This window comes from Odontesthes bonariensis, chromosome 7 (assembly GCF_027942865.1).
Source record: "Odontesthes bonariensis isolate fOdoBon6 chromosome 7, fOdoBon6.hap1, whole genome shotgun sequence".
In the NCBI taxonomy this organism is placed as follows: Eukaryota; Metazoa; Chordata; class Actinopteri; order Atheriniformes; family Atherinopsidae; genus Odontesthes; species Odontesthes bonariensis.
In genome coordinates, this window is record NC_134512.1 from 39,407,946 (window position 1) to 39,431,270 (window position 23,325).

A 23,325-nucleotide genomic window follows, 5' to 3' on the forward strand; every position below is an offset into this window, starting at 1 on the left:
GTTTTTCATGTCACAATGTGAAAGTGTTTTTTTATAAATGTTTGCTGGACCTTAATCTTTTGACTACTGGTGTTTTATTTTTGTGGGAACTGTGCAGAGCTAATAAATGCTTGTTGGTAATGCTAAGTAGTCATCCGCCTACATTTTTCAAAAATTGTACATTTCCACTTTTATTGTTCACACTTTTCACACTTTATCTTTGCAGTGTGCACTTTCAAAACTTCATCAGTTAATATTTTATACAAAATGCACCAAACTCATCAACTTACAGATGCTGAAATTTCAGAAACGCGTGTAATAATAAAACATCTTACTGTGACAATGTCTGCCTGGGCCTGTGATAATGTTGAAGTCACCAGAAACTTGAGTGACTTGCATAAAAAAATCAATTCTCAATCTTGCCATTATGGTTTACATTTAAAAAATCAGAGGGCTGTGAATCAGATGGGATTTGCCAGAATTGGTTAAAATGCAGGAAATTGCATCCAAGAAATACAAAATTTTCTGGGGGAGGACCCCCAGACCCCCCACACAAATGAGGTGTCCCTCAACCTTAGGTGGTGGTGGAGTGGCAAATTATGTCCCCACCAATGTCAACACCATTATTACGCCCTTGAGGCCCCAGGTCTGTGTGGAAGAAGAGGAAATCCTCGGCTTCTTCTCCCACATCAGTCCTCTGTGTCTGCAGGCTGCCGTCACTCTGAAAGCATAAAACCATAAAAGAGTTAAAGCTGCTGCAGCTTTATGACTTTAACATCATCAATAATTCACCCGAGTACCTTCTGAGTGAACCTGAAAACAAGCAAGTCTCTTTGTGTGGACTCTGTACCTTTTATTTAAATGAGGTTCAGGAATCAGTTTGTCTGTTTCTGGTCTTCTACATCCAATCAGAACACGCGGCTGCAGCTGCTCCAATCACCTTTAATGCCAGCACATGTGGCCAGTTTGTCTGTGATATCATAACTGGATCAACACTGATGATGACCTTTTAATAAACATTATTGATTTGTGTTCAGTCTCTAATGAAGGAAACGAACTCTTCGTTGGTGGGGATCTGTCTCCCTCTGGTGGTCAGAAGATGAACTGCATGATGTCAGTTTGGTGAACACAGACAACATGGGAGTGTTTTTAAATTATTTGAATACTTCAGGAAAGTTCTTCTAATTGTAATAATGTTGGCTGGAAACTCTAAGAGCTTGAATTAGAGAAACTGGATCTTTATTACAGAAAGAAGACAAAGTCATTGAGAAGTTTTAATCCAAGAACCAACACAAGAGGCTCCATGTTTTTAAGGGTTAGCTACAGCAGAAAGTTTCAGCGGTTTGGAGGAGCAGACAGGAGTCCAGCAGCTGAGGAGTGAACCCCAAAAAACTGATTCAACACGCCTAAAAGCCCAACCTACAGAAACTCAAGTGTCCGCTACATTTGGGAAGTTTCCTCTGCTGTAGTTGGTGTCGAGCAGCCGTTTAAAGCAGCAACCGGCGCCTTCGCTCTCAGCCACCAGACTCCATTGAGAAAACCCCTCATTTTAGCTCCCCGGACACCGCAGCCGTTGGTCCGTTTGTGTGGCTCTGGTGTTTCACATGTTGGGTAAAACTCCAGAGTCCCACATTAGCAGGAAAACTACCCACTGAGGCAGCTGCAGACCACCGACCAAAGCGGAACTTTGGAAGGTGAAACAGCTGGTTTCCTCTACAGGCTGCTAACCGCGGCCACAACCACTGAATGAACAAATATATGGGTGAAAATAGTGGAAGTTTAGCCGTAAAGGGATCCAGACTAACCCCTTCATGCAGCCGCTGTGTTTTTATATCCTTTCATTTCACTTTAGTAAAACACGGAATGTTTTTGTCAGCATTTTACATCAGATTGCTTCTCTGTGCTCACATATACTGGATTGTAATATAACCGAATTATCAATAAATCTCTTATTGAAATATTCTTCTGCTTTTCTTGTTTGAATCCAGACCAACTCTGACATACTGACACAGATGTGGTCCGTTACGTCCACGTTAACACTAAATAAATCTTCAGGAAGTCATTTTCCGGCTTCAGCTCTGCACCGGCCTATAAAATCCTGATTTTACAGCAGCGACGTTGTCCAATAAGATCAACGTCAAAGTCAGTTAAAGAGCACGTCTGTGCGGTTAATTCGGCTTCATTCCCATGGAAAATGCTCCCTGAGAGAGAAAGTTATGAGCGATGTTCCGTTGGAACTCCTGCAGGTGTTCTGTCGATTTCTCCTACTCGTCGAGAAATGCTACCTTGTGATTTTGCGCATGCGCGCGCATGCGCAGAGACAATTTTCTAAGTTTTCGTTGTCCCGCCCATCATTTTTTGCTACCCTTTCACCCTACTAAGGTAGGAGAAATTGAGGAGAAATTTTTCATTCGTTTTCGTTTTCACGCCCATAATTATTTATAATTATTTGCTACCCTAACGGTGAGTAACATCCTCAAAATCCTGATTCCTTTTGGAAGACATGCAAAGTAATAAAACACTTATCGTATTAACAAGCAGTTAGCTTAACATGCACAAAATGCATTGTTGCTCATGTTGTGGGGGTAGTATGTGTGCAGTGTGGTTGTCGGTGTGATGTTGTGTGAGTTTATGCATGAATTGATTTGATTATTGATTTTATTATGTAAAGCACTTTGTGCTGCTTTTTTTATTATGAAAGGTGCTATATAAATAAAGTTTGATTTGAGTTTATTTGATTTGATTAATTAATAACAGCGATGCTGTTTTTAGAAATGGAAGAAAACTGGAGAAAAATTTACAAGCACCTTTCTGAGGGACTATACCCAGAAGGGTATAGTAAGTCCCAAAGACAGAACCTCAGAAGGTACACCGGAAAATTCACACTCAAGGGTGAGTATCTGAAATGCATTCAAATGTAGCTATTGCGGTACATGGATTCATCTGTAATGATTTTTTTTTTTTTAATGAATTTTCACTTCAGATGATGAGCTCTTTTTTGGACAGAAGAGGGCCATCAGAACCAAAGAAGATGCTCAAAAAATTTTCCATGAATTTCACAGTTCACCAATGGGGGGGCATTCTGGAATAATCAAAACCAGAAATGCCATTTGCTCCAGATTTTACTGGAAAGGAATGAGCTTGGACATTGATACCTGGGTATGTTCTCTCAAGTTTCTTTTCTATTTTTGTTATTTATGTCTTTCAACTTTTATTAAGCTATATAAATGTTAATTATTGAAGGTGCTGGAATGTGACAAGTGCCAGAGGGTTGGAAAACCCTTGGCAACTTCAGAGCCACTACAATGCATTAAGGTAACTCGGTAGACCTGTAGTAACACTCTTATTTAGTATACTGTCATTAAAGTGCCAAACCAACATTTCTCTAACTACTCTTTCTATGCATTTTTTTGGTATTATCTCCTGCTTATATTATTCTTGAATACATTGTCTTCTTAAAATTATCCAGGTTTTGTATCCCCTCTTGTTTATATTGCTTGCTTGTATTTATTATTCGGTTTGATTGTGGTACAACGCTAGCCTGGGAATTCCCATGCTGCTTTGCGCTCGATTTCATTCTCACTGCAAAGTCAGCCTGGAAACCACCGCCCTTATTTTTGCCAGAGTTTGGGAACCAATCACAGAACGGGGGGCGGCAGCAAGACGATGACGACGTCTATGCGCTACACCGAAGCTTGTAGAGTGTTAATTCAACATGACAGCGGACACAACGTTACCGTTCAATGCAGCCTTAGAAAGTGTTTCGGAGTAGATTCACCCTAGGGTCATTTGAACCGTGATATCCAGCCAAGTAGCCCACCCGAAGTTTTTCCGATATTGTCTGAACATCAGCTGAGTTACTGAGTTATCCCGAATAGCTTAGTACAAGCGCTAACGGACCCTGGCAGTATCTCCAAAATTACCACACTAAAATCACATGCCATGAAACCAAACTTCTACAGTAGTACAAATATGGTCTGTACTCACAAAACGATGCATTTGGAAGTTTGTACATAGTCCAGGAGTTTATTATTATCATCAACACAAGCCTGATAGCTTTTCTGCTGCTAAAGCTACGTCGACGTCACTTTTGGGAGCTGGGAGCTTCAAAGTAAGATGAGGGTTGAGCTACTACTGTAGACAACAAAGCAAGGCTGCTCAATTTCTCCATTATTAAAATAAATTCACAACTCTACAACATAAAAATTCATGTACAATATAGCATATAGGCCTACTTTGTTGTCAATTTAAGTAGCTTAGAGCGCAAGTTTACTTTTATTTTCCATTTTTTTCTTCTTCCTCGTCGAATTTCTGTCGTCATCTGGTATAAGTGATACAATTGGCTATGAATCGCGCGCAAAGCAGCATGGGAAATACCTGACGTCATTTGATAGACATTCGTAGCGCCCAATAAACGGCTCTAGGCATTCGTAAACCACGCCTCAAATACGAGAAAATGCACACCTAGTTCCCAGACCACCATCTCATCGAGATTGTGGACGCGTCAGCCAGGCTAGTACAACGCTGTAAATTTCCTCAATCTGGAACTGAAAGTAATTTTGTTTTACTTCATAGGTGTCTGCTGTCTGGGAGCTGGTGGGGATAGATTTAACAGGGCCCTTACCCATAACTGGGGACGGGTTTAAATACATCCTCACAGCTACAGACTACTTCTCTAAATGGGTAGAGGCATTTCCGTTGAAGACGAAGACTGCAGCAGAAGTGGGACGCCATATTTGCACAATTGTATATAGACATGGTTGCCCAAAAAGAATTCTGTCAGACCAGGGAAGGGAATTTGTTAATGATGTATGTGCCTGTACAATCCTGAATTATTTGCAACTTTTTGGGGTTGTGTTTGTTTCTGTTTTTTTTTTTTTTTTTTTAAATTTTTTTAATAATTCCTGTTATTTCAGCTGAACATTATTTATTATTTATTTTTTTTGTAGGTGCAGTGCGATCTCTGCAGTCGGTGGGCACATTTTCAATGTGCCAATTATAAGAAACACTGTGGCACAAAATACATGTGCCCAAAATGTGTTTGCGGGGCTTCCGGCAGTGCAGTGGCCTGAGTTTTGGATCCCACATTGGACGGCCCCTTATTTCCTATCACCCCCCATCCTCTCCCCCCTCTCTCTGCCCCATCCTCTCCTTTGTGAAGGAGATAATGTATATGTAACCATTAAAACCTCTGTTCTAGTTCTCCTTCCTGTCTTGTCATTCGCCATATGATTTTTGTATTTGCGACACTTCAGGCTTTATTTAGGTGACTCTGCTCCATCATTGTCAAGAATGATTTGAGAAGGGGTAGCATTATTTGACAGGGTCATATTGGCCTATCAAAATTTGCTACCCTCTTAAAAATTGATTAGATAATGTTATGAACATGCTGCCATTCATCCTACAGTGGCAGTGAGGAGATAAGTTGTCTTACAAGAATGATTTGAGAAGGGGTAGCATTATTTGACAGGGTCATATTGGCCTATCAAAATTTGCTACCCTTAAATAAATCAATTTCATTACACTTTTTATAATTACACACATGACAGACAAAAACGCTTACTTTATGACTTTATTTGATATACAGAGGTAGAAAACCATAAAGTAGCATTTTTTGATAGGGTAGCAAAAACCGATAGGCGTGTCTATCGGTTTTTGCTGCGGTAGCATTTCTCGACGAAGTAGGAAAAATCGACAGAACACCGGCTGCTGTTCTTCTTCTTCTTCTTCTCTGTCAGCGGCGGTTACTCAGCAGCTTGTAGGCGCATTACCGCCACCTGCCGGACTGGAGTGTGCATCAGGATGGCGACTCTCTCCAAGCTCCATGCCACCTGTGGCACGCTCATTCATCACCTTTAACCCTGTATGACCGTCATGTGACCTCAGTGGGACCAATCAGTGATCAGCACCAACACCTGAACTCATTCAGCTCTGATTCTTCACAAAGTGGAGAAATGTTCCCAAAAGTGAAGCTCTCAGTTTAGAGAAGGAGCCTCCTGCTTTTCTGTGTTCACCAGCTTTTCTGCCAGCACAGGCAGACAGTAAAAAGCTGCTTTTTCCCTCTTTATTTGGTCTTGTTGGCAGTCTTTACACCGCGGTTCCACATGCGCGCTGCTCAGTGTTGCATCTTCACTGTGGTTCTCTTTTTATTCAGTTCCACGTGCCGTGCTGTTAAAGTCTGACATCACGGAGCTTTGATCAGCAGCATCAGATCTACCAGAGAAACTGTTGGACATGTGGAACCGTTGTCTGCGTTGTGTTGCGTTTTCAGAAGAAGGACCGACACTCTTTCAGCTTCAGGACTTCAGGATATTGGACTTTTATTGCCTGAATAACGATATGAAATACGACCGGTCAGCTCACGGTCACAGTGCAGCACTCCTTCGGCACAGCTTCATGAGAGAAAGTTAGCAAGGTTAGCTTAGCCTTTGCGCCAAGATCGCTAACAACCATTACATTAACATTACAAAATAAAAACACATTCAGTCAAATGCAATGCTGTGGCCATCTTACTGAGCATAATATATAATAATAATGCTAACTGTATTATTACATTAAAGGCCTACAGAAAGGTGATTTTTGCACAAAACTGAAATGGCAGATCGATTCCTTATATACCATGGAATTATTTTATGATTTTAAAATAATTTTAGGTCCCTGGATAGTCCTGATTAGACCCAATAAACTATCACCACTTTTGATTCGAATTTTGGCAAACCGACGACAGGTGCGTGACGTCACGAGTGCAATAAACAATAAACATGTCTGATACCAGTAGTTCTAGTAGCGAAGCCAGCAGTTTGCCAGACCTGGACAGCTTTGTTATAAATTGGCTTTATTCTTAGACTTTATGTATTCATATTCTGTAGTTCTCTAGATAATCTATTGTCCTAGGTTGTACGGTACACTCTGCTCATACAACGCAAATGTATGTAAGATGACATAGCGGGATAAAATAACTGGGTCAGATAAAGCGGCTCTTAGGACAGATAGGTCTGGTACAGTAGATGCACGCCTGAAACAACACTCACTCACACACATCGCTTATCACATCCAAAGAACATGACAAAGACGGTGGATGGCCTGCTCACATGAGTAAGTGTTCAATGATACAACCTCTGAGATAAAGGTGAACATAAATATGAAATGTTTCCGGATCGCGGGACTTGGCCAGACGGATTTCATGCGAGAACTCTGTCTCTCCAAGTCCAGCGCTGATACTTGACCTGTGACCTCCAATAAATACTTTGTTTAACTTACGACTGCTCCAACTGGTTTCTTGGGCTTCCAATATAAAGAATCGGATCTAACAGCTGGTGCTGTGACCCCGTGAATTGGACTGACTCCGAGGAAGGACTGCCGGAGCTGATTGAGGGGGTCACTTTGTTCAGACAACTCGAGGCGCCCGAGAAAAAAAGGTGAGCAGAAAAACCTCTTATATATGAATATATGTGAAATTTCTGCACATTGGACAAGCTAAATTAAGTTGTCTGAATTAAGATGTCCCCTGATCAGTAAAAATCAAAGCATAAATTTACTGTTTGTTTGGTTTATTGAGTGGTCACACGTAAAGTATAAAACACATATTCTCACATAGGGAAAGAGCATAAGTGTCCTGCAAAAAAGTTTAATTCCAACAAATAAAAGAAACCATGTGAGAGGTTTTCTTCTAAATTGTTATCCTCATGGGAAGAGTCCGTAAAAACGTCCGCAGTTGGGTGGTTAGACTAGAAGAATAAAGTGTTATCCTCATGGGAAGGGTCGGTAAACCTATCCACAGTGGTGGTCAGACTGACAAATCATAAAGAACACAGGGAAAGAGTTTGTTATTTTTAATGAAACTGTGGGGGTGGTTCGCCAGTTGAAGAGATTTTTGCTGTGACAGAAAACAGATCTCAAGTGGTTTGTGCATATTGGGGTTGGAATAGAAAAAGGGGGGAAGTAAGATAGGGTGTTTCAGAAAGTGGTGAAGTAAAACGAGTGGTGGACTGGGAAATGACCCCGAGCGAATCAAGCGCACAGGAGGTTTAGAACTTGTGTAGAAGCTTCTTGATACGGGTCCTACCACTCGGGCACTGAGCCCTTCACCCATTCTGACTAACATGTGTAATAATATCTAAATTTGTCACAAACAATGATCAATGAGTGGAAAACATGTGAACCCGGCTCTTTGGGGTCGGTACTATTTGACACCTTGACGAGATGGAAAAAAAGGTCCCAAAAGAAGAAGAAAAAAAGGGGACTGATAGGTTTTTAGATTGGACTAGAGAGATGCAAAAAAGAGGGATGTTTGGAGGATGTTGGGAGGGGGCTTTGCCGAAGCTGAGTGAGTTCAGTATCTTCTTAAAACAAGCAACCGGAAGTAAAGAACAAGCAGTAACACAGCTAAAAGAGGCAGGCATACTGCAAAGAGCGAGAGCAGATAGAGAAGAAAAAAAGGCATCAATATTTCTCGCGGACTGTCAGTGTTTTTTAGGTGAAGTTAAATTCTCCTGTCAGACACAGTCCTCTGCACAGATACAGCACCTCATGCCAGCAGGGCCGCAATCTTCTCCAGGGACACATCCTGACACACAAAAAGATAAGACACCTCTACACAACATAACTGCAACCGAGGAGAATAAGACAACACTGTCTCCTCCTCCTTATGCTGAGGCCCGCAGGCTATTGGATGCTCTCCAGAAACAGATGCCTCAAACTGAACCAATTAAGTCAGAGGCACTAACCAACGCTACACCTCCCACGATGGGTAATTTAGTGGTTGTTAAAAATGGCATACTGCAAACAGCTCCATTCCCAGGAGATACTAACTCTCAAACACAAGCAAAAGAGTACCTGAACGTAACGACGCGACAGAGCACTAATCCATTCACCACCAGAACTCTGGAACCTCCGGCCTCAGAACATTCAAGGGATTCATTTGTAGCCCGATCATGGGCTACACCATCTGAACCTGTCTACATAAATAGATCAGGGGATGCATATGGTGGTCCCACAGTACGTGATCTGACTTCCGTATTCGAGCAAAGAAAACCGATTGAACAGGTAAATCAGATTGACCGGTCACAAAGTCGGGATCTGCCACATGTCCCTGCTCAGAAGCTGAGTAGTGGCAATATTCACTCTTGCACAGACACCCGTCGGAATTATCATCAGATGCCATTGATAACGGCAACTACTAGTGATAGTCGCATTACCACCACATATAATCCATTCTCCTTGCAGGACACTGCAATGATTAAATCCCAGTTACCAGACATAAATAAAGGGGGGGCACCATGGATTAAGGCATTCTTGGGAGCATGTGCTGGAATAGTCCCAGCCCTGGCTGATTTCAGACGAGTATTTGTCTCATGCACGTCATTGGGCATGTTGACAGAAATTGAACGACACTGCCGAACTGATCTGGACCCAGACAGTACGCCCCTCCAGCAGCTTGTATATTTACTCTGGCCACAGATACGAGAGAAGTTCCCTATACATATGAGATCAGCGGAACTGTGCCGAATTCCACCTAATAGAAATGAGAGAGGGACAGCTTATTTGCTCCGGGTAAGAGAATTATGGCAGGATAGAACTGGCGAGGATCCAGCCATAAGTGACACCATTGAGATGCTGTTTAGAGGAGCAGTGGAAGCTTCACTCACTCCCTCTGCGCAATCTACGCTGAAAAAGGTGGTTGGACTAGCAAGCTTGACATATGCATTATGGGCTGCCCACGTCACTCAATACATTGATAATGAAATGGAAGAGCAGGAACAGGACAGCATGGAGTTGGCTTCCCTTCAGGCACCAGTGGCAAAATCACAACTTAGAGACATGAGAGACAAAATAGAAAAAGAAAAAATCAACAGAGTTGGAGGCTGGGCCTAAGGGTTCTAACTAAAGATCAGCTGTGCAGCAGCATCATAGTAAATAATGAATCTCCAACAGATAACTGATAACCTCCAAGCTGCTCCATAATGTTATTAGTTGTTCTCTTTGTCATAAAATACTATCACCCTAAGAGTGTCTCATCTCAATCCTGTTTCTTCTTCTCTCATTCAGCCTGAGAGCGAGGACAGTCCAAACAATACGTTTATCTACAGACTCTGAGTGATCATTGGCCGGTACTTTAAGAGTGCAAGAACTACATCTAGTTATTTTAACATGAATATGATTAGGAGAGATACCAAAGTACTTAGATAAACTGAAAACAGCTTTTCAATGCAAGAATCACAGTGAAGAGATAAGAAGCAATAAAATGTCCAAAATAAATCCAGGAAAACCAGACATTCATATTAGTTGTTGCTGAAATAAAATTTACACAAGCAGAGCGTTCAGAATATTTCCTCCTTTGATTGAAAAAGCTGTTGGAACAAAAACAAATGTTCTACAAAGTGAGACTTTATGATTTCCACCTGAAGCAGGACTGAGATCAGACAGTCAGACCATGTGACATAGGTTGAACAATCAGGATTTAACAGCAAGGCCAGACAGTCAGATGTCAAACAGCCGGGTATCATCTTAAAGCAGTAAAGGTTAGCCGTTATTATTTTAGAGATCATATTAACATAACTCCAAAAATTTAGCTGATCTAAATAGTTCTCCTCTGCCTCTCTTCACCAATTCTGAGTTGATAGTGATCAATATCCATATACCATTTAACTATTTAACTGCAGCAGATCTATGAAACAATTAAAATGCTCTCTTAACAAAGCAGCAAAGTGCTTTATAGAGAGGTTTAAAATAGGTTAGATTATTAGGATATTAACAAAAACACAACAAAAGGCGCTACAGGCAGATACCACCAATAGCTTTCTTAAAGAGGAAAACTACAGCTGCAGTGAGACTGATTCATAACAAGACAAGATAAGTTTTGTTTTTATGACGCATTCAAAAACAGCCACAGTGACCAGAGAGCCGTACAAGAGAAACAATATATCAACACGATGAGCAGTTCCTAACCCTGCAGATAAATGATAATGGAATTAAACAGCATAGCATTGGATAGAATGGGTGAAATAGAAATAAAATTCTGTTTACAGTTAAAGAGATGCCACTCAACCATAGTAACAAACTGAGAATTTTAGAACATTTTAAATAATTAGAGGTCTGAGCCGCTCTGATTGGAAAAGGAAGATTAATCCGTTTATAAGAAACGTTTTTGTGAGCTCAGCCGGCGCCCTGTTAAACACCTCCATCAACAAGCAGCAGCTGCTCCAACTGGAAGGCAAGACAATGAAAAAGAGAAATAAGTCATTAAATGGCTTACAAGAGAAATTATTCCAATATTTGGGGTACCAGAAGTGATAAGATCAGACAATGGTACTCACTTCTCTTATGAAGAACTAAGAGAAGTGGAACAGATGTTTGGAACTGGACATAAGCTCGGTGAAGTCTATCACCAGCTTCACAAGGACGAGTGGAAAGAGCAAATAAGAACCATCAAACAGGCCCAACAAACTCTGTGCAGACACAGTTAACTTGGGCTGAAGCTCTCCCTATGATGTTAATTAACCTGAGATTTACTCCAGATCCCACCATGAATGTTGTCAGGTTGTCCCACATGAGGCCTGGGCAGGGAGAAAAGACTCTGTCCATTTACTACTGCACCAACAGGCTCGCCCCCTGTTCTACCACAGTGTGAAAACGTGTGTGAATAAGTGAAACAACTGAATAACACGGTGATGAGTATATCTCAACAGGTTACAGAAATGCTCACTAAGGAACAGGACCGCCATACTTCACCTGGTGAAGTAGGAAACTGGGTCCTAAAGACAGTCAACAAACGTGACTGGTCCTCTCCTCTGTGGACGGGACCAAACAAGGTGGCTGCATACATCGGATTGTGTAAAGGTATGGTTGATAGGAGACAGACTGAGTAACTGGAGCCACAAGACTCGCTGTACTCATGCTCCAGATCCCACCGAAAGAACACTGACTGAGGAACCTCACCTACTGACAAAGACTGCATCACTGGGACTAAAACTCTGAACAGACCACTGACGATGAAAACAGTAAGAAAAACACTGCGTTGGAGATTAGACTGTAGTACCACAGTGGCAGTAACATCAATGCTCATTTTCATTCTCCGCCTGGGGTGGGAGAGTCGAACATGAAAAGCTCAATAGGCAATGTTTCTGATTCAACTGGAGCCGGAAAAACTTAATGCTAACCACAAACATTTCTGTCCTGCAGCAGAGAGCAGCACAGGAGCAGAAACTGCAGCGGAGATGTTCGGCAAATAATTGCTTCTCAAGTTTTCCCAACAAAATTCTGTGTGTTTTTGTCTTCTTTTGTCTTTGTTTTGTGTTGTGTCTCTGTGGTGATGTGTTCTCTAAATGATTTGAAGTTTTTTTCCACAGCAAAAGGAAATTGATGGTAATGAATTCTGCAGGAACGCTGCACAGCATTGAGTCATATGAGCACAAGGGTTATATCAACTGGCCAGTTGTTTTGTTTTGGGTTATTATTTTTGTATTTTATTTGTTTTTTTGTTTGTTTGTTTTATTTTATTTGGTTGTTTTTGTTTTGGTTTGGGGGACATAAGAAAAATGATGAATTGGGCACTAGGACTGAACCTGTGCCCACTAGTGAGGACAAGAAAGACATGTCCTGAGTATAAGATACAGGGCAAATGAAAATTGCTCTGGTGTGCTGCATGATTTGTTCTCCGACTAATTATTAATCCACAGATTCAGAACCACTACAGGACTCACAGCCAAGCAACGGACAAGGAGTCCATCTGAAATTCTGGAAGGCCGTGCCCATCATGCCAAGATGATGGTTGAACAAGCACACAATCCTCAAGCGCTGTCAACAGAACACAGCGGAAATTCTCTCTTGAAATTGTCCTAAAAACAAGATTGGTTAGGGAAAAGGGATGCTGAAGATCCCTCAGGAAGTGACGTACTGGTGACCTCTCCTTCCAAGCTTAGGTCCGGATCAGAATGCTGAACTGATGTTCAGCCATGAGGAGAACCGAGCACCAAGCAGTGACAGGACTGGACCAGAAGAGACTACACGACTCGTCACGTGGACATCATAAAAAAGTGTATTTGTTCATCTGTTGTATTTCATGTAATCATTAAGCTGATTAATCATTGTGTGGGTATAAATCAACCAATCATTAGTATAACCATTGCCGGTGGAGTGACTCGGCTGTTTGGAGCGGGACCTTAGACTTTGAACGGTAATGAGGTGGTCGGTTGCCAAGTGGAAACGGGGCCATAGGGGAATTTTTCCCAGTTCAGCATTCGGGTTTTCGCTCCTATTCGCTGCAAACGGTGGATGATCCTGCTGGTAATGTTAATTGCATTATGCACTGTTTGAGTTCCAAGATGTTAGAATTTTTTTGTAGCTTCGTTATTTATTATTATGTGTTATGATGGTGCTTATGGGTGAGCAGGGCCTTGACACTGCTCAAACCACATATAGTTTTCCACACAGAAGATGGGGTCGGGGCCACATACACACAGAATAATATAAATATTTATCCTTGCATACACGCAGAGGCGTGACACTTATAGTTTTTAAGAAATGTGCTCATTTGCAGAGTTATAATCAGTGAGTTATGAAGGTCTTAACCCTCTCGGAAAGAGGTTCTGTTCCGAGCAAAATGATGGAATACTCCGGATAGAAAAGTTTTTGCTAACGCATTAGAATTGTTTATTATTATTATTGTTTATTGTTTTCCACATGCCTGTGCAATGAAGACTTGCTTGCTGCTGATAACGCAATGAAGAACAGCTTACACATAGACGCTTACATAATGATGACAAAAAATCTCCTCTGGTTGTGCTACACCTTAGTGTGGCCGCAGACTTGCAGTTTGGGGCCCTGCCGGGTTGGCTGCCGCTAACAGGGGTGACACAATACAGAATATGACACTCCGACCTCATTTTAAGGTTGACATGATGAAATCATGCCAAGAGGGGGAATGTTATAAATTGGCTTTATTCTTAGACTTTATGTATTCATATTCTGTAGTTCTCTAGATAATCTATGTTCCTAGTGTGTACGGTACACTCTGCTCATACACCAACACTTTAAGATGACGTAGCGGGATAAAATAACTGGGTCAGATAAAGCGGCTCTTAGGACAGATAGGTCTGGTGCAGTAGATGCACGCCTGAAACAACACTCACACACACACATATCGCTTATCACATCCAAAGAACATGACAAAGACGGTGGATGGCCTGCTCACATCATGAGTAAGTGTTCAATGATACAACCTCTGAGATAAAGGTGAACATAAATATGAAATGTTTCCAGATCTCGGGACTTGGTCGGACGGATTTCATGCGAGAACTCTGTCTCTCCAAGTCCAGCGCTGATACTTGACCTGAGACCTCCAATAAATACGTTGTTTAACTTAAGACTGCTCCAACGGGTTTCTTGGGCTTCCAATATAAAGAATCGCATCTAACACGACTGAGGACAGAGGGACATGTGAGTGTCCAGTCGTCCAGGAAGAAACAAATGATGGAAAGATATCTGATCCTCCTGGCAGTTGTTGAACCAGCAGGTGAGTGTGAGTGTGTCTCTGATCAGAGCTGAAGCAGCTTCCTGGTGTGGATGTGAGATGAAACATCTCAGATCAGATGTTTCAGGGGTTTTCTAAAGATGTTGCTGATGAGACTCTGCAGAAAGCAGCTGGTCTGAGTGCAGGAGATGATGTGGGACAGCAGTTAGAAGAGGAAATGTTCTTCAGTCATCACCTGACAGCTGGGAACCACACCTGTTTCTGACCTGCAGGGACGGAGGGTGGAGGAGGAGAGGGTGGAGGAGAGAAGGAAGGAGGAGAGAAGGAAGGAGGAGAGAAGGAAGGAGGAGAGAAGGGAGGAGGAGAGAAGGAAGGAGGAGAGAAGGGAAGAGGAGAGAAGGAAGGAGGAGAGAAGGAAGGAGGAGAAGAGGGTGGAGGAGAGAAGGAAGGAGGAGGAGAGGAGGGTGGAGGAGGAGAGAAGGAAGGAGGAGAGAAGGGAGGAGGAGAGAAGGGAAGAGGAGAGAAGGAAGGAGGAGAGAAGGGAAGAGGAGAGAAGGAAGGAGGAGAGAAGGAAGGAGGAGAGAAGGAAGGAGGAGAGAAGGGAGGAGGAGAGAAGGAAGGAGGAGAGAAGGAAGGAGGAGAAGAGGGTGGAGGAGAAGAGGGTGGAGGAGAGAAGGAAGGAGGAGGAGAGGAGGAAGGAGGAGAGAAGGAAGGAGGAGAGAAGGGAAGAGGAGAGAAGGGAGGAGGAGAGAAGGAAGGAGGAGAGAAGGGAAGAGGAGAGAAGGGAGGAGGAGAAGAGGGTGGAGGAGAAGAGGGTGGAGGAGAGAAGGAAGGAGGAGGAGAGGAGGAAGGAGGAGAGAAGGAAGGAGGAGAGAAGGGAGGAGGAGAGAAGGGAAGAGGAGAGAAGGAAGGAGGAGAGAAGGGAAGAGGAGAGAAGGAAGGAGGAGAGAAGGAAGGAGGAGAAGAGGGTGGAGGAGAGAAGGAAGGAGGAGGAGAGGAGGAAGGAGGAGGAGAGGAGGAAGGAGGAGAGAAGGGTGGAGGAGAGAAGGAAGGAGGAGAGAAGGGAGGAGGAGAGAAAGGAGGAGGAGAGAAGGAAGGAGGAGAGAAGGGAAGAGGAGAGAAGGAAGGAGGAGAGAAGGAAAGAGGAGAGAAGGAAGGAGGAGAGAAGGGAGGAGGAGAGAAGGAAGGAGGAGAGAAGGAAGGAGGAGAGAAGGGAAGAGGAGAGAAGGGAGGAGGAGAGAAGGAAGGAGGAGAGAAGGAAGGAGGAGAGAAGGAAGGAGGAGAGAAGGGAAGAGGAGAGAAGGGAGGAGGAGAGAAGGAAGGAGGAGAGAAGGAAGGAGGAGAAGAGGGTGGAGGAGAAGAGGGTGGAGGAGAGAAGGAAGGAGGAGGAGAGGAGGAAGGAGGAGAGAAGGAAGGAGGAGAGAAGGGAGGAGGAGAGAAGGAAGGAGGAGAGAAGGGAAGAGGAGAGAAGGGAGGAGGAGAAGAGGATGGAGGAGAAGAGGGTGGAGGAGAGAAGGAAGGAGGAGGAGAGGAGGAAGGAGGAGAGAAGGAAGGAGGAGAGAAGGGAAGAGGAGAGAAGGGAGGAGGAGAGAAGGAAGGAGGAGAGAAGGGAAGAGGAGAGAAGGAAGGAGGAGAGAAGGGAGGAGGAGAGAAGGGAAGAGGAGAGAAGGAAGGAGGAGAGAAGGGAAGAGGAGAGAAGGAAGGAGGAGAGAAGGAAGGAGGAGAGAAGGAAGGAGGAGAGAAGGGAGGAGGAGAGAAGGAAGGAGGAGAGAAGGAAGGAGGAGAAGAGGGTGGAGGAGAAGAGGGTGGAGGAGAGAAGGAAGGAGGAGGAGAGGAGGAAGGAGGAGAGAAGGAAGGAGGAGAGAAGGGAAGAGGAGAGAAGGGAGGAGGAGAGAAGGAAGGAGGAGAGAAGGGAAGAGGAGAGAAGGGAGGAGGAGAAGAGGGTGGAGGAGAAGAGGGTGGAGGAGAGAAGGAAGGAGGAGGAGAGGAGGAAGGAGGAGAGAAGGAAGGAGGAGAGAAGGGAGGAGGAGAGAAGGGAAGAGGAGAGAAGGAAGGAGGAGAGAAGGGAAGAGGAGAGAAGGAAGGAGGAGAGAAGGAAGGAGGAGAAGAGGGTGGAGGAGAGAAGGAAGGAGGAGGAGAGGAGGAAGGAGGAGGAGAGGAGGAAGGAGGAGAGAAGGGTGGAGGAGAGAAGGAAGGAGGAGAGAAGGGAGGAGGAGAGAAAGGAGGAGGAGAGAAGGAAGGAGGAGAGAAGGGAAGAGGAGAGAAGGAAGGAGGAGAGAAGGAAAGAGGAGAGAAGGAAGGAGGAGAGAAGGGAGGAGGAGAGAAGGAAGGAGGAGAGAAGGAAGGAGGAGAGAAGGGAAGAGGAGAGAAGGGAGGAGGAGAGAAGGAAGGAGGAGAGAAGGAAGGAGGAGAGAAGGAAGGAGGAGAGAAGGGAAGAGGAGAGAAGGGAGGAGGAGAGAAGGAAGGAGGAGAGAAGGAAGGAGGAGAAGAGGGTGGAGGAGAAGAGGGTGGAGGAGAGAAGGAAGGAGGAGGAGAGGAGGAAGGAGGAGAGAAGGAAGGAGGAGAGAAGGGAGGAGGAGAGAAGGAAGGAGGAGAGAAGGGAAGAGGAGAGAAGGGAGGAGGAGAAGAGGATGGAGGAGAAGAGGGTGGAGGAGAGAAGGAAGGAGGAGGAGAGGAGGAAGGAGGAGAGAAGGAAGGAGGAGAGAAGGGAAGAGGAGAGAAGGGAGGAGGAGAGAAGGAAGGAGGAGAGAAGGGAAGAGGAGAGAAGGAAGGAGGAGAGAAGGAAGGAGGAGGAGAGGGTGGAGGAGAGAAGGAAGGAGGAGGAGAGGGTGGAGGAGAGAAGGAAGGAGGAGGAGAGGAGGAAGGAGGAGAGAAGGAAGGAGGAGAGAAGGGAGGAGGAGAGAAGGGAAGAGGAGAGAAGGGAGGAGGAGAGAAGGAAGGAGGAGAGAAAGGAAGAGGAGAGAAGGAAGGAGGAGAGAAGGAAGGAGGAGAAGAGGGTGGAGGAGAGAAGGAAGGAGGAGGAGAGGAGGAAGGAGGAGGAGAGGAGGAAGGAGGAGAGAAGGGTGGAGGAGAGAAGGAAGGAGGAGAGAAGGAAGGAGGAGAGAAGGGAAGAGGAGAGAAGGAAGGAGGAGAGAAGGAAGGAGGAGAGAAGGGAGGAGGAGAGAAGGAAGGAGAGAAGGAAGGAGGAGAGAAGGAAGGAGGAGAGAAGGGAGGAGGAGAGAAGGGAGGAGGAGAGAAGGAAGGAGGAGAGAAGGAAGGAGGAGAGAAGGGAGGAGGAGAGAAGGAGGAGAGAAGGAAGGAGGAGAGAAGGAAGAAGGAGAGAAGGGAGGAGGAGAGAAGGAAGGAGGAGAGAAGGAAGGAGGAGAGAAGGGAGGAGGAGAGAAGGAAGGAGGAGAGAAGGAAGGAGGAGAGAAGGGAAGAGGAGAGAAGGGAGGAGGAGAGAAGGAAGGAGGAGAGAAAGGAAGAGGAGAGGAGGAAGGAGGAGAGAAGGAAGGAGGAGAAGAGGGTGGAGGAGAAGAGGGTGGAGGAGAGAAGGAAGGAGGAGGAGAGGAGGAAGGAGGAGAGAAGGAAGGAGGAGAGAAGGGAGGAGGAGAGAAGGGAGGAGGAGAGAAGGAAGGAGGAGAGAAGGAAGGAGGAGAGAAGGAAGGAGGAGAGAAGGGAAGAGGAGAGAAGGAAGGAGGAGAGAAGGGAAGAGGAGAGAAGGAAGGAGGAGAGAAGGGAAGAGGAGAGAAGGAAGGAGGAGAGAAGGAAGGAGGAGAGAAGGGAGGAGGAGAGAAGGAAGGAGGAGAGAAGGGAAGAGGAGAGAAGGAAGGAGGAGAGAAGGGAAGAGGAGAGAAGGAAGGAGGAGAGAAGGAAGGAGGAGAGAAGGGAGGAGGAGAGAAGGAAGGAGGAGAGAAGGGAAGAGGAGAGAAGGAAGGAGGAGAGAAGGAAGGAGGAGGAGAGGAGGGTGGAGGAGGAGAGGAGGAAGGAGGAGAGAAGGGAGGAGGAGAGAAGGAAGGAGGAGAGAAGGAAGGAGGAGAGAAGGGAGGAGGAGAGAAGGAAGGAGGAGAGAAGGAAGGAGGAGAGAAGGGAGGATGAGAGAAGGGAGGAGGAGAGAAGGAAGGAGGAGAGAAGGGAGGAGGAGAGAAGGAAGAAGGAGAGACGGAAGGAGGAGAGAAGGGAGGAGGAGAGAAGGAAGGAGGAGAGAAGGGAAGAGGAAAGAAGGAAGGAGGAGAGAAGGAAGGAGGAGAGAAGGGAAGAGGAGAGAAGGAAGGAGGAGAGAAGGAAGGAGGAGAAGAGGGTGGAGGAGAGAAGGAAGGAGGAGATGAGGTGGAGGAGAGAAGGAAGCAGGAGAGGGTGGAGGAGAGAAGGAAGGAGGAGAAGAGGGTGGAGGAGAGAAGGAAGGAGGAGAAGAGGGTGGAGGAGAGAAGGAAGGAGGAGAGAAGGAAGGAGGAGAAGAGGGTGGAGGAGAGAAGGAAGCAGGAGAGGGTGGAGGATCCCATCCACAATTTTCCCACTTTTTCCCGTTTTGCCGGAATCCCTTTCGACTAATGAGAGCCAAACATCATTGCACACTGATCGAGGTCGTTGTGCACGCAGCGGTGTGCTTTTTATGCCGGTCGGACCATCGCTGCTAGACTAGTAGCGAACCGAAATTCATGACGGAAACGGAAGAATAACAGTCCAGCACAGCAGTAATATGTGTGTCTAATGCCTTCGGCATCGGCACCCATAATAACCAGTAACACTTGTTTTTATCGATTTGTCTGAATATGTGAAAACCCTCATTCAAAGACCTCGATGGAGCGGCAGCAGAGTAACCGGGTCACCTGCAGGTCTCGGTTCCACCTCCAGATGCTGAAAACTAGTTCCCGACGTACTGCGCTCGTGCCACGGCGTTCCCCCGGGAAGTTTGAAGCCAAAACTTAGTTTCTACAGCTTCTTCTAAAGAATAAGAAAGCAAACTGAAAACTTTGTTCATTTAATATTTCCCAGCCTGTTCTTTTCTTGTGAAGTTGAATCTGAAAGTTTTCTTCTTGTAGCCAAAGTATATGTGCCTCTACTTAAAAGGAGGTTCTGTGTACTTTAGCAGCCTCTGAAGGAGAGTCAGAAAGCATCAGTCATACCTGAACACACCTGTTCTAACGCACAGACAGCAGAGAAATGTTTTCAGATCAGTTTGTTGTTCATTAACATGGAGGTGTGTTCTAACATGAACTCCACCTTCCTGTCCCGCCTCCATCACAGCTGGACTCTGCTCTGACTGCTTCCAGGAAACAGCTCACCTGTGTCTCAGTCTGTGGAGCGGAGAGGCTTCTTCTTCTTCTTCTTCTTCTTCTTCTTCAGCTCTGAACAAAGTGTAAGTTCAAACTTTCCTGTTTGTTTCTGCTCTGAAATGTTGGAGAACATGTTCACTTCTTATTTCAGAACAAACTTTGATCAGTTTGTCTTTGAAGACAAATCTACACGATGATCAGCTTATTGATTAACTGGTGTGGTGGAAATTTTAGTAAGGCACAGAGTCGGTTATTCTCTACTGAGGAGATTAGCGTTTAATAATATCTTGAAAGGCAGAACAGTACAAGGTACAGAGCTGCTCTGACCACTGAGACAAAAACTATTCGGTTATAACGCACATTGCTGCGTCATCGCTCCTCGGGTGTAGGTGAACGTTCTTATATATTAACTTACCGTGCCAACCTTTCATCCCTAACCAGAGTTAAGGTTGCCCAGAGACGGCTGTAAAAACAGCTTCACCCCCCCTAAAGTACAGCTTTATCATTTTAACGAGGGGAACCAGAGCCAATCAGAGGAGGAGCTGATCTTTTTAATAAATGATGGAGAGGAGGATGTGAGCTGCTGTGCAGATGAATGATGTGTGTTTCCTCTGCAGAAGAAGGTAGAAAGTGTGTGTGAGCTGCTGTGAGTTCAGCAGCATGGATCAGAGTGAGGACACTGAAACCTCTCTGTGTGGGGAACATGAGAGCCAGAGCAAAGCTCAGAGGTGAGGTGACCATCTCTAACTGTCCATGACTCTCCTCCATGTCCCAGCTCAGCGCTCACAGCACCAAACCACCTTTACGGATACTGGTTGTGTTAGTTGGTGTTTATCAGGTGTTTGATCATCATCATCATTAAAATGGACTGTTCTGTCAGTGGTAGAAGTGAATTGCGTGGATACCTCACATATTTCCAGTCGGGGGCTGAGGACGGAGGTCCTGAACAGAAGTTGAGAGTCTCCTGTCACATATAAACTTTGAATGAGGTCTCTGTGATGTCGTATGGCTGAGTTATGAGGCCTCCAAAATAGGGCAGTTTTTGGCATTTCTGGCTCGTTAAGTGCTTTTCAATCGATTTTCCCATTCATAAGACAAGTCTGCTGAAGACAGCGTTTTCATTTTTATCAAGGTCCTGTTTAAAATACAGCTTTTATGGCCTTTTCAAAATGGCCTCGGTAAGTGCTTTTCAATGCATTTTCCCATTGCATTGTGGGTATTTTCAAACTTCCCCTCACTATCAGTTTAAAGGAGAGAAAGAGGCGGCAGAAGCCAGCGGTGTAATTTTCATTCGGCTACTATTTTTATGGCAGTTTTAAAATCATTTTTCACCTGAATTTGATGACTTTAGGCCTTTATAAAGAACATGGAGAGGCGACCTCTGGGCTCAGAGGCAATTTGTGATAAATCTGTGAGGCAGAGCTCAATAAGTGTGACTTTGTGTGAAAGAAGACAAAAATGCCTACGTTTCGAAGTAAAATTAGTCCAGATCGGGCAGATATTTCAGACATGAGAGACATTTGTTCGAGGAATTGGTGCAGTATTGAATTGAGAGTGAGAAGCAGAGTGGGAGAGACACCTCGGCCGAGATGTCGTCTCCCTAAAACATAAACTGCCGTTGTGTCAAAGCTTTTTAATGTATCAACAAACCCTTTGGTTCAGTTAAAGCAGAGAGTCTCCTGTCACATAAAAACTTTGAGTTGGGTCTGTGTTATGGTTTATAGCTGAGTAAAAAAGGCCTCTAAAATAGGCCATTTAAAACTGGCCCATAGGCCAGAATGGGCCATCCACAATTTTCCCACTTTTTCCCATTTTGCCGGAATCGCTTTCAACTAATGAGAGCCAAACATCATTGCACACTGATCGAGGTCGTTGCGCACGCAGCGGTGTGCTTTCTATGCCGGTCGGACCATCGCTGCTAGACTAGTAGCGAACCGAAATTCATGACGGAAACGGAAGAATAACAGTCCAGCACAGCAGTAATATGTGTGTCTAATGCCTTCGGCATCGGCACCCATAATAACCAGTAACACTTGGTTTTATTGATTGGTCTGAATATGTGAAAACCCTCATTCAAAGACCTCGATGGAGCGGCAGCAGAGTAACCGGGTCACCTGCAGGTCTCGGTTCCACCTCCAGATGCTGAAAACTAGTTCCTGACGTACTGCGCTCGTGCCACGGCGTTCCCCCGGGAAGTTTGAAGCCAAAACTTAGTTTCTACTGCTTCTTCTAAAGAATGAGAAAGCAAACTGAAAACTTTGTTCATTTAATATTTCCCAGCCTGTTCTTTTCTTGTGAAGTTGAATCTGAAAGTTTTCTTCTTGTAGCCAAAGTATATGTGCCTCTACTTAAAAAGAGGTTCTGTGTACTTTAGCAGCCTCTGAAGGAGAGTCAGAAAGCATCAGTCATACCTGAACACACCTGTTCTAACGCACAGACAGCAGAGAAATGTTTTCAGATCAGTTTGTTGTTCATTAACATGGAGGTGTGTTCTAACATGAACTCCACCTTCCTGTCCCGCCTCCATCACAGCTGGACTCTGCTCTGACTGCTTCCAGGAAACAGCTCACCTGTGTCTCAGTCTGTGGAGCGGAGAGGCTTCTTCTTCTTCTTCTTCTTCTTCTTCTTCTTCTTCAGCTCTGAACAAAGTGTAAGTTCAAACTTTCCTGTTTGTTTCTGCTCTGAAATGTTGGAGAACATGTTCACTTCTTATTTCAGAACAAACTTTGATCAGTTTGTGTTTGAAGACAAATCTACACGATGATCAGCTTATTGATTAACTGGTGTGGTGGAAATTTTAGTAAGGCACAGAGTCGGTTATTCTCTACTGAGGAGATTAGCTTTTAATAATATCTTGAAAGGCAGAACAGTACAAGGTACAGAGCTGCTCTGACCACTGAGACAAAAACTATTCAGTTATAACGCACATTGCTGCGTCATCGCTCCTCGGGTGTAGGTGAGCGTTCTTATATATTAACTTACCTTGCCAACCTTTCATCCCTAACTAGAGTTAAGGTTGCCCAGAGACGGCTGTAAAACCAGCTTCACCCCCCCCAGGGCTGGACTGGGGAAATTTTTCAGGCCGGGCATTTTTAACCAAGACCAGGCCATCACCAGGTATTGAAGGGGAAAAAAATTAAGTGCGCTGTGACAGCATGTTTTTTTTTTTGTCCCTTAACCACTGTTTCCACTCACTAATACAAAATTATTATGACTTGATCAGGTGCAGTGACAATGCATCCTCGTTCATATTTCACCAAAAATCATTCCCTTCCAAACATCAAAACCAATCAGATAAAATAGATATACAGTATATAATATCACTGCAAATATTGAATATCATTTTTTTGGATGAATATTATTTTAAATCATTCAACAAAACTTGGATTTAAATTCTTCTTTTTGTTTGACAGTCCACAGGTCTGGCCAGTCACTACTGATGTCTCCAGAGAAACAGCTAAAATGATGCATGCATCACACATCTCACACCCACTCACACTATTGTGATGACAATATTCACCAGCAGGACATACGCATCCCCCCTCTTTACATTAACAATCTGGGCAAAGTGAGGCTCCACTTCTATAAAGTGGAGATGCATTTAGCTGCCTTTGAATACTG

The 23,325-nt window shown here is 44.6% G+C and overlaps 1 long non-coding RNA gene across 2 annotated transcripts in view; it reads left to right on the top strand.

Moving 5' to 3' along the window:
- LOC142384501 (uncharacterized) overlaps positions 1 to 23,325 on the top strand; it is a 244,977-nt gene that overhangs the window by 197,218 nt on the left and 24,434 nt on the right. The gene's annotated exons all lie outside the window — the stretch shown is intronic.